The sequence below is a fragment of the Mastomys coucha genome, unplaced genomic scaffold (assembly GCF_008632895.1).
Source record: "Mastomys coucha isolate ucsf_1 unplaced genomic scaffold, UCSF_Mcou_1 pScaffold23, whole genome shotgun sequence".
Classification (NCBI taxonomy): domain Eukaryota; kingdom Metazoa; phylum Chordata; class Mammalia; order Rodentia; family Muridae; genus Mastomys; species Mastomys coucha.
This window is the reverse complement of record NW_022196906.1, coordinates 58842239-58852335: the sequence shown is the minus strand read 5'-3', so window position 1 is coordinate 58852335 and position 10097 is coordinate 58842239. Positions and strand designations below refer to the sequence as shown.

Genomic DNA, 10097 nt, shown 5'->3' with positions numbered 1-10097 from the left:
GAAAGAAATAAACATGGATTGCTGTTCTTTCTCGACTGTAAAATAATCAATAAATAGAATCCAGATGAAAAATACCAGCATTTAGGGAGAACAATTCTGTTATGATTCTTTTCTTTGGGGCCTAATTAACACACATGGTAGATGGACCCCATCAGTGAGTGGAAGAGGCTCCCCCTCCTGCCGAGATGCCTCTCCAAGTCAGAGACAGACAGACAGGCAGGCAGACAGACAGAAGGTATTGACAAACAGAACATGTGCTACAGATTCCTCAAAGCCTTGCTCTGTTCCTACAGGCCATTTCTTGTTTTCTTTCTTTTTTTTTCTTTCTTTCTTTTTTTTTTCTTTTTCTTTGTTCCCTAAGAACACCTTGCATGGCAACTGTCAAATAAAGCAGAGCTAGTCCAGTATTGGGAGAAGCATCTTGCTGACTCTCTCCTGTCTTTCCTCCCTCCCTTCTTTTCCTTCCTTCTTACTTGTGTTCTTTCCACCCTTCCTCCCTTCATTGTTATTGAGACAGGGTCTCAAGTAGCTCAGGTTCTCCTTGAACTTGCAGATTAGTGGAGGATGACCTTGAACTCCTGATCCTCCTGCCTCCACCCCCAGTTTTGCTGAAATTAGAGGCCTACGCCACCATACTTGACCTGTTCGGTGCTGAGGTTCGAACAAGCTTTGGCAAACATTGTGCCATCCGAACCACCTCTCCAGCCCACTGCCTTCCTCTTAAACAAAGAAGACACTTTCTGGACACCTTTCTGGACAGTGGCCACCCTGGCCATGCAAGTTTCATGAGGGGCTCAGGGAGTGGATGGCACCTTCTCAATTATAACACCACTCTAATAAACCCCCACAGAGCCACGGGGCACAGAGTCTGCAGCCAACACATGACACCTATTTATTCCCTAATTACATGACAATATATTCTCTGTGTGTGTGCTGATGAAGATAAAATATTCTTTTAATTCTACAGCCACCTAGGGGGTGGGGGGGTGGGACCGCATGTAAGCGCATCCTGGGAGTCCCTAGTGCTAAATCACAGCCTTGTCCCAGCCCCCACTCCAGTAGAGTCTCCAAGAAAAGCAGTCCCTTTCCTCTGTTGCCCACACCTAAAGTGTGGTTCTCACAGTGAGAGCATCAGCATGGTGGAGAGCTCGAGAGAAGGGGCAATTAGCAAGGCCACCCCAGGCTCACTGAATCGCACAGCTGAGGGTGAGTCCGAGAGGCTGTATTGCTATAAGCCCTTCCCCTGAAGACGTATGACCACCCCTTCAGCCTCCCAAACAGACTGAAGGGCACCAGCTCTTATGCATATTTATTTTATGTGTGCACATGTGTGCATATGCATATGTGGGTACATTTGCACATGCCGGTTTGTGAATGCATGCAGAGGGCTGGGGTCAACCTCAGGTGTCATCCTCAAGAACTGTCCACCTTGTTTTTGGACAAGGCTGGGCCTCTCACTGGGACCTGGGACTCATCCATTAGGCTAGATGTCTGTCTGTCTGTCTGTCTGTCTGTCTGTCTGGTAAGTCCCAGGGATCTTCCTGTCTGTGCCTCCCCAGGGTTGGGATTACAAAGGGCATCTCACCATACTCAACCTGCCATGGGGGTTCTGGGTTCTCGAACTCAGATCCTCACGCTTGCACAGTAAGCACTTTGCTGGCTGAGTCATTCCTTCCAGTTCAGAAGAACATTTTAACTTAAATGGGACATCAGGGACACCTGAATTCTGGGTCCCCTAGACTGCACAGCTGTCCTAATCTACAATCCTGAGGTTCCACTTACTGGTGGGACTCTAGAAGTTACCAAGCAGCTGTAGGTGCTAGAGTTTCAGAGGTACACAGTCACCTGGCAGCAGTCTCTATGGAGACCTAGCAAGATCACAGTTGCCAACATGCATCAGCTCCCTCCTGCCATGCTCTGACCAGCAGAAACTCTTCGGGGCTGCTCTCTAGTGCCACATATAAATAAGGTCAGCAATACAGCTGGTCCTGGGTCACCCCTGGCAACCAGCTGACACTCCAAACTTCAGTGTTTCAGATCTTGTCACCCCTTGAGGTGAGGCTGGGGTCATTTGTTATATTGCCAACGGTTCTTCACAGGTCTTTATGTGGCTCTTCCTTGCACCTAGACTGTAAGCATAGGAGGTTGGGGCCTAGAGTATCAGGATAGTGAGCTGGGGACCATCCTTGGCTGAGTCCCTGAGCCCAAGGAGGAGCTGCAGAGCTAAGGGTTAACCAGATGTCCCTAGGAGGGGAAATGCCCAGCTTATACAAACCCCAGAGTATCCAAGCACCTAGATCCTATTGTTTATTTATGTGTTTAGGAAGAGAGGGTGAATGCCATGGCAAGCATGTAAAGGCAGGAGAACAAATTGTGTGGGAATCAGCTCTCTCCTTCCACCACATTAGTCTCCAGCATTGAACTCACGTTGTCAGGCTTAGCCGCAAGCGCTCTTCCCCGGCTGGACCATCTCATCTGCCAGCACCTGCTTTCTAAAAGTGAAGCTAGGCAGGAGGAGCAAAGGAATGCATGAAGCCTCCAGGAAACCTAGAAGGCGTGAGGAAAAGAAGCAGAAGAAGGAGGTAACAGCTTCTGCTGCTTCTGCAGCTGTCTCCCTGGCCCTCAGGTCACTGAGTTCTGCCTTCAGAGACAACTGATGGCCTTCCCCTTCTACAGAGGTTGTGGACCTGTAGGCCAAGTGCTGAATTTGAGTTCTCCTTGGCCCACACCATTCCACTGCCTGGGGTCAGCAGTAAAACCTTGGCTTGGGAAACCCTTCATCTCTCATGGCAGTATATGAGGCCACTCTAGATCCTGTCAGAGTGGTTTCAGCTGAGAATGCCTGCCAGACTCAGCTACACAGCAACCCCTGTTGTGCCCTCCACATGTGCCCCACAGGTCACAGGAGAGGCAGGTCCGTGGCACCTAAAAGCAGACATGGTGCAAGCACAAACTTGGCATACAATAGATATGGCTCCTCTTGAGAGATGCTGGTTACCCTCTGTGTCCTGCCTCTAACCTTCCGAGCTCCCGGCCCTCCATCCTTTTCATCCTTTGGTGCCCTAACTGGGAATACCTGTCTCACGCTAAAGAAAGTGGGAGTCAGCTGGGGAAGTCAGAAAAGGTGCCAAGCCCTTAGACAGGAAGACTGGATTACTTTCCCTTAGCCAGTTGTGAGAGAGTCCCTTCACTTCTTCGGGCTTTGGCTGATCTGCGGAATGGGGAGAAAGGGACGGACTGCAGTTATAGGCTTCAATTTTCTAGGGGCTTAAACAATGTGTGAGCAAGAGCCCGGTGCTTGGTGCACACTGCAGGAAAAGCCGCCAAAGAAACAGAAGGTGAAGCGCCACATCCTAGGCTGGGGGTTAACGTCAATGCTCTGGGACACTGAACCCAACCTTCAGGGCGGGGGCGATGGCCGGTAGATGATCTTCTCTGCAAAGACCTCCAGCTTTTTTGCTACTTCTAAACCTCCGCTAAGCCTCACAAAAGATCTTTTCGGCTTGCAGTCCAACAAAGACAGAAAGCTAGAAAGCGATGAGGATCGGCGAATACAGCCTTTGGACTCCGGGAGCCAAAATGCCATCCGGGACAGGCTCAGACTGTCCCGGCCGCCTGCCGCGCGCCACCACCTGGTCGGGACATTAACCCCAGTTTCCCCCAGGAGAGTGATGGGCGCGGATGCGCTGAGCACAAGTATCCTTGCCAGCACAGAGTGCTGGGAAGGCGGGGAGCCCTAACCTCCTGGTAAGCATCCTCTAACCTGCGGGAGACCCTGCTTCATAGGCTCCCGGAGGAACAAGGCGTGGGAGAATCTGATCCCAGTCCCTTGGACCGGTTTTTCTCGAGAGCATCACCAGCCCGGAAGGAGGCCGGCTGGCCTCGCAGCAGGCACTCACGGGGACGTTTTCTGAGGCGCGACGACAGTGGGATGGAGCGTGGGAGTCAGTTCCAGGAAAAAGCAGCTGGGGTTCGAGGGCTCTGGAACCCGCCAGGCGGAGACCCAGCGCTCTCAGACTACAGACCGATGGTGACTCCGTCCCACTCGCGACCTTGATCCCGGGAAGGAACGGTTTTACTTATTTTAAGTCTTTCCCCCCACCCCTAAAAATTAAAAGACTAAATCAAGTCTTAGAGGAAGGTGGCTGCGCAGGGCTGTCACCAGGACCACTGCGTCGCCACCTACAACACTACCTCCCGCGATTGGGAGAGAAGTTAGGAACTTCGGGACAGCCACCCACAAGCGCAGGAGGAGGGACTCGCTTCTCTTTTAACTTTGGGTGTTGGGGTCTCCGCCGAGGGTCGGAGGTATGTCGCCAGGGACAACCCGCAGGACTGCAAGGCGTCCGGGATTCCCTCGGTGAAAGTGGGTAGACAGGATCAGGAAGAAAAGGGAGTGAGTCCACGTTGCGCGTGGCACCGGCTGGGCTTGGGCTCCGCGGGGACCTGCGCGCGGCCCCGCAGCTCTGCGTCGGGACCCGGTTCGGAAGGACGCGGTGCGGGGCGAAGGTCCCGCACATCTAGAACGGCTCTCGGCCGGGAGAACCCGGATTCGCTCAGAGCTGGCAGGTTCCTTCTTCCGGACACCCGCACCGCGACTCTCAGGTCTTCCCCCGCACGTGGAGGCGCGGCGGCCGCTGCGTCCTGACTGCGGCCGGAGGACGCGCGCCTGGCCCAGCCGAGGCTCTCCACGTCTCGCATAGACCCCCCGGGCGCTCCCGCAAGCCCAGCCATCCACCTTCTGCCCCTCGCCAAACTCGCCTTCCAGAGCCGGGACCTGGCCAAGGCAGCCTGCGGACCCACGGAGCTGGCGGAAAGTTAGTCGCGGCGCTGCAAAGCCCCCTCCCCTGAACTGGAACCCACACCCCGGCCCGATGCACCCACAGTGCTCCGAGCTTCGGGTCCCCGCGGACCCCACCCAGCCATCTACCTGCTTCCGTGGCGCGCCCAGGGCTTGGGCCAGCCAGTCGCGCGGTCCTATACCCCGGAGCCGGAGAGGCTTCAGGTCCCCAGGCAGGAGCGGGAGCTGCGAACCGCCCCAGCCGGGCAGCCGGCTCCGGGCACTGAGAACGAGTGAGCAAGCAGGAGGCTGGAGCCGCTGCGACTGCTGCCACGGCAGCCCCCACCCCCTGCGTCCCTCGGCCCCTCCCTCTTCCCTCCTCCCTCCGCTCTCCCTCTCCCTCCCACCTCCTTTCAGACCCTGCGATCGCGCGCGTTCCCTCGCTCTTTTTCCTGGCTTTCTCTCTGCCGGTTGTCTTCTTTAATTCCCTCTGTTCTCTTCTCACTTCCCTACTCTGCATCCTTTTTCGTTCTTTTACCGTTTTTCCCACTCCCTCTTTTCTGTATCTCTTCCTTTTAACCCCTCGCGTCTGCTCTTTCTCTTCCCTTCTCCCTTTATTTTTAATTCCGACCGACCGGATCAGCGTAGCCTCTGCACCTGTTCTTTGTAGATGCTCTGCCTGGGGAAGCCAACCCAGGATGGAAGGGGACCAGGAATATACCCCAAACTGAGCTTTTAACAAGCTGAAGACAGATACCCAGGGAAAGCAAGAAAAGCAAAAAAAAAACCTCAGTGTGCAGAACAAGCTACTCTGAGCTGCACCAGGTAAAGTGCAGACATCCAGGCCCCAGAGCAAGAGCTTGCCATGCTCCAAAGGCTGGACTTAGACCAGCAGGGCTTCTTGCAGACTTCAAGATCTTCAAACAGGGGACACGATGGGTGGCAGGTAAATGATAGGGTGTCAAAGACCTGGCACTGCCCCCAAAGCCACCTGGAAGTCTTCAGTCCGATGTGAGGCCTTAGACTACACCACATGTGGCGCTTGTAGTGGGTCCTGACCAGGGGGTGGGAACACCTGGCCATTGGGAACATTGCAGGAAACCCCTACTCCTCTCCCAGAAGTGAGAGGCTCACTCCTGCGTCCCTGTTTGGCAGAGGCAGGGGTGGTGAGGTGTTTCCTTCCCTTGAAGTGAGGAGTCCCACACTTGGGAAAGGTGGCCTGCGCCTGGAGGGAGAATTTTGCCACTAAAACAGGCAGATTGTCTGTGGCTTTGGGACAAGCCGCTCAGCCCAGACTCCCATGTAGCCTGAGCATCAAGCTCTTTCCCCAGACGTATCTCCTGTCATCTGCCCATTTCAGCCCAGTGGGGTTCAGAAAAAAGAGAAGAGGTCCCTTTCCCATTGGCCCACCACAGGCAGCCCTGATCTGGACCAGGTTTCTACTAAGCCAGGTACATCCAATAACTGCTAGGGCCCTGCAGGAACGGTGTGAGCAGAGGGAGCTCTTTCTACATTGGGGTTTCAGGTCCAAAAACTCCAAACCAACCTCTCCAGCAGTTCCTTAGCTTGGAGTGTCAAATTAAATGGACAACAGATGCCAGAGCCTCTTGTCCACAACACAGAAGCAGAGGCTGAGACAGGGTAAGGCACTTAGCCAACACCCCTGCACTCAACACCCGCCAGAGTCCCTCCTTAAATCCTGCCCCCTCTCTAGTGCCCTAGGCCCTCCTTTGAAGGACCAACCATCTAGCCCATATACAAAGTTCCCCCTCTGGCAGTGAGGAGACTGAATTTGACATTGAAAAAGTCCCTAAGGGATATGAGTCTCACACTGGGAGGCCAGCTCCACTCACTGTGACACTAGAAAGATCAATTAGTCCCTCTGGCCTCAGTTTCCCTGTGTGTAAAATGGGAATGCTAACAGTACCACAAGCCTTCTGAGGATTAAACCAAAGCCCATTTCCTGGAACAGTGAATGGTAGTACTTGGCCATTGTCTGCAGTTAATATTAGCTTAATTAAAATTAATCTAGGCTTGCACAGCTTCCTTTGCACATTGGCCCTTGGGGTCTGAGCTCCTCCTTTACCCTGCCTCTCACTCTTGACTTCTGTGTGGTAGCTACCCATGTCTAAGTGGGTTCATGGATCCATGGAGCTGGGTGGGTCTTTCTGGGTAACCATTGAACTCAAGAGCAACACAAAGCAGGCTGTCCTGCCTGTCTTGTTTCTTGGCTGCACTCACATTGCCGGGCAGGAATCATGTGTCTAAGGATTGCTAAGGGACAGGGGGTGGGTGCCTGGTTTTCTGCCATACTCTAAAAAGCTGCACGGATCTATAAAGCTGGGCTTTCCCTGCCCAGATGGCAAGTCTCCAAGAACACATGTCACAACAGAGCCAGAAGCACTTTTAGCAAACATCTCTAGGAGTCAGCTCGGGGTCGGCCGGAACCCACAATCCATCATTCACTTGCCAGGAGAGCCTGCTTGCAGGAGGCTCTATAGTGCTTGGCCTGGACCAACTTCTACAAGTTTATTTGAGGAGTTGTAACATCTAAGACTATGCTACTCACCAAAGGGTAGAATCTAAAACAAAGTCCAATGACCACCCAAAAGCTTACACTCAGCTGAATGTGACGGTGATGAGCCATGCCAGGCTGCCCTTGAACTTCTTATGTAACTAAGGATGACCTTGAGCTTCTAATCCTACCTCTCAAGTGCTAGGATTCTAGGTGTATGGCACCATGCCAGGTTTTACCCAGTGCTGGGAATCAAACCTAGGAACTCATGCATGTTAGGCAAGCACTCTACCAACTGAGCTATACCCCACAACTGATTTAGCACACAGTAGCTAAATCCATACATAGAAGTTTATTATATTCTACCTTAGGAAGGAGAGAAAAGGGTACCGTGAGCTGACTGAGGGACCCAGAACCTGACATAACACCCCAACTCAAGTCTTTGTGCTGTCATCTGTCCTCTGTGGGCACATTGATGTGCCTTTCTGCCTGAACAGGATGAGAAGGGCAGAAACCAGAACTCCTCTGGCCAAGCTGGAATGACTCCTCCTTCCTGGAAATAAATCCCAGGGACAGGGGTGCCCAGAGCTAAGAAAAGTGGTACTGTCCCCTTTCCTAGCTGAGTTGGCCCCTCATGCCTTCCCTCTCCTGGGTATTCTTGCTAGGATCACCTTTCCTACAAAGACCCTCTCAAATCCCCAGGGAGTGGGGGAAGCCACTGGGGACTCTCATGGACACATGGGACTGGCTGGGTAAAGGAAAGACCAGAACTTTGGGGAGTTTGAGCTCTTCAGAGGGAACGGACCATGACAGTGTGGAGCACTGGAGAAGGATGTCTCTCTCACCCCCTGACTCTAGGGTGTTTGGAGCTGTTTCCTGTCTCCTCAGATCCATCACAAAGCCTAGCTTAGGGCCTGGCCTCATCACAGGAATAAGGTATTTATACTATGTTGAGCCAGTGAAATGGTGCTTGCTTCCATTTCTGGCGTCCTAAGTTGTATCCCTGGGACCCATGTGGTAAGCAACTCCTGGAATTTGTGCTTTGGCCTCCATGTGTGTGCAGTGGTATAGTCACACGTACGTTAAATAAAAAATGTAATTTTAAAAAGGTTTTAGATGTTTATGACATTAATAAAATACACATATAAGGTTACAACAATCCTATACAACAAGCATTATCATTCCCCCTTTAAAGAAGGGAAACAGAGGCTACAAAAGCATGTTACTCAAAGCCACAAAACCAGTGGCAGACCTGAAATGTGGCTCTCAAGCTTGTTTGAAGTATTGTCTCAATGCTACAGTGTCTTCTTGCACTCCAGGGTGGGGACCAGGGTGTAGCCAGCAAAGAAACAAGGGTCAAACCTAAGAAGGTGTTCAGCTCTGGGAGCCGACTTCACACACATAACCCTGAGAAATAGTCACCTGTGGAAGGCACCCTGGATTACAGGGAACCACGGGACTTCTAGTGTCCTAGCCATTGGTGAGGTGCAGAGAAGAAAGCATTAAAGGAGCAGAATGTAAGGTTACTTGCCAGTGTTACATCTGCTCACATGACACACAAGGTCACATGCATCCCAGACTCGTAACTCAACAACCCACAACAACCCAAAATGCTCACACACATCATGTGGTTGATTTTCATACCAATGAAGAAACACTGAAGGGGCCAGTGAGATGACTCAATAGATAAAGGTGTTTGTGGCTAACCCTGACAACCTGAGTTCAATCCCTGGGTCGCCTTTCACACAGGTGGTATGGTATGCCCTCTGCCCCTATACACATACACCCAAAACAAATAAAAATAATCAACTCTTCAGAAAAAAGAAGAGGGGAGTGAAAGATTAGAATGCAGCCTAGGAGTGACTCTGTGCCAGTGGTTCTCAACCTATGAGTCCTGACCCCTCTGGGCTTGACCTTCTCATGGGGGTTGCCTTAATCCATGAGAAAACACAGATATTTACATTATGATTCGATTCATAGCAGTATCAAATTTAGTTATGAAGTATCAATAAAAACATTTTTGTGGTTGAGGGTCATTACAGTGTGAGGAACTATATTAAAGGGTCGAAACATTAGGAAGGTTGAGAACCACTGTCTTGTGAGCTTTCATGAATCCACCACCAATTGAAGGCTTGATTAACTTGCTTGTTTTTATTAAATGGTGCTCAATATTTAATAACTTTGAATATGGATTGAATATTTAATAAGATTGGTGGAGAGTATTTGTGCCAGTCGTTTTGAATTGTGAGTCATCTCAGAAACCAGCCGGGGATATCGCTTCACACTGGCCTAAGTTTCTTTAAATTATAAGTTATTGAGAAGCTTTACTGGGTTTTAAGACCAACCTGGTCTATACAGTGAGTTCCCAGCCACCCCTGACTACATAGCAAGACTCTATCTCAAATAAGCAAACAAAAAAGTCTGTAAGTAAATAAATAAGTAGCCAGGCATAATGGTGCATGTCTGTAATCCCAGCACTCTGGAAGCAGAGGCAGGGGGATTTCTGTGAGTCTGAGGTCAGCCTGGTCTACATATGGAGTTCCACACTGCCAAGGCCACAGAGCAGGGGCAGAGGGAGAGATACAACCAAAGTTAGACTGAGTCTCTCTACCTTGCCTTCCTCCATGTTTATCAGAAAAAGAAACATCCATTACCCTATAAAATGCTCTCTACTGTAGGACCTCAGTCTTCCCCAAAGTTACAGGTGGCCTGGAAACAATTGACGTAGGAAAAATAATTTGTCTGAGACATGGTTTACCAAAAGCAGAAACACAGATTTCTTAGGTTTTTTTTTTTTTTTTT

General features: G+C 51.1%; 1 protein-coding gene across 6 annotated transcripts in view; it reads right to left on the bottom strand.

Annotated features, from left to right (window-relative positions):
• The window catches only part of Megf11 (multiple EGF like domains 11), a 325224-nt gene extending 319998 nt beyond the window's left edge, over positions 1-5226 (bottom strand). For all 6 annotated transcript variants that reach the window (XM_031346087.1, XM_031346089.1, XM_031346088.1 and 3 more), the window contains exon 1: positions 4931-5226. The gene's annotated coding sequence lies outside the window, so the exon portion shown is untranslated. The remainder of the gene's footprint in view (positions 1-4930) is intronic.
• Positions 5227-10097: the final 4871 nt, after the last annotated feature.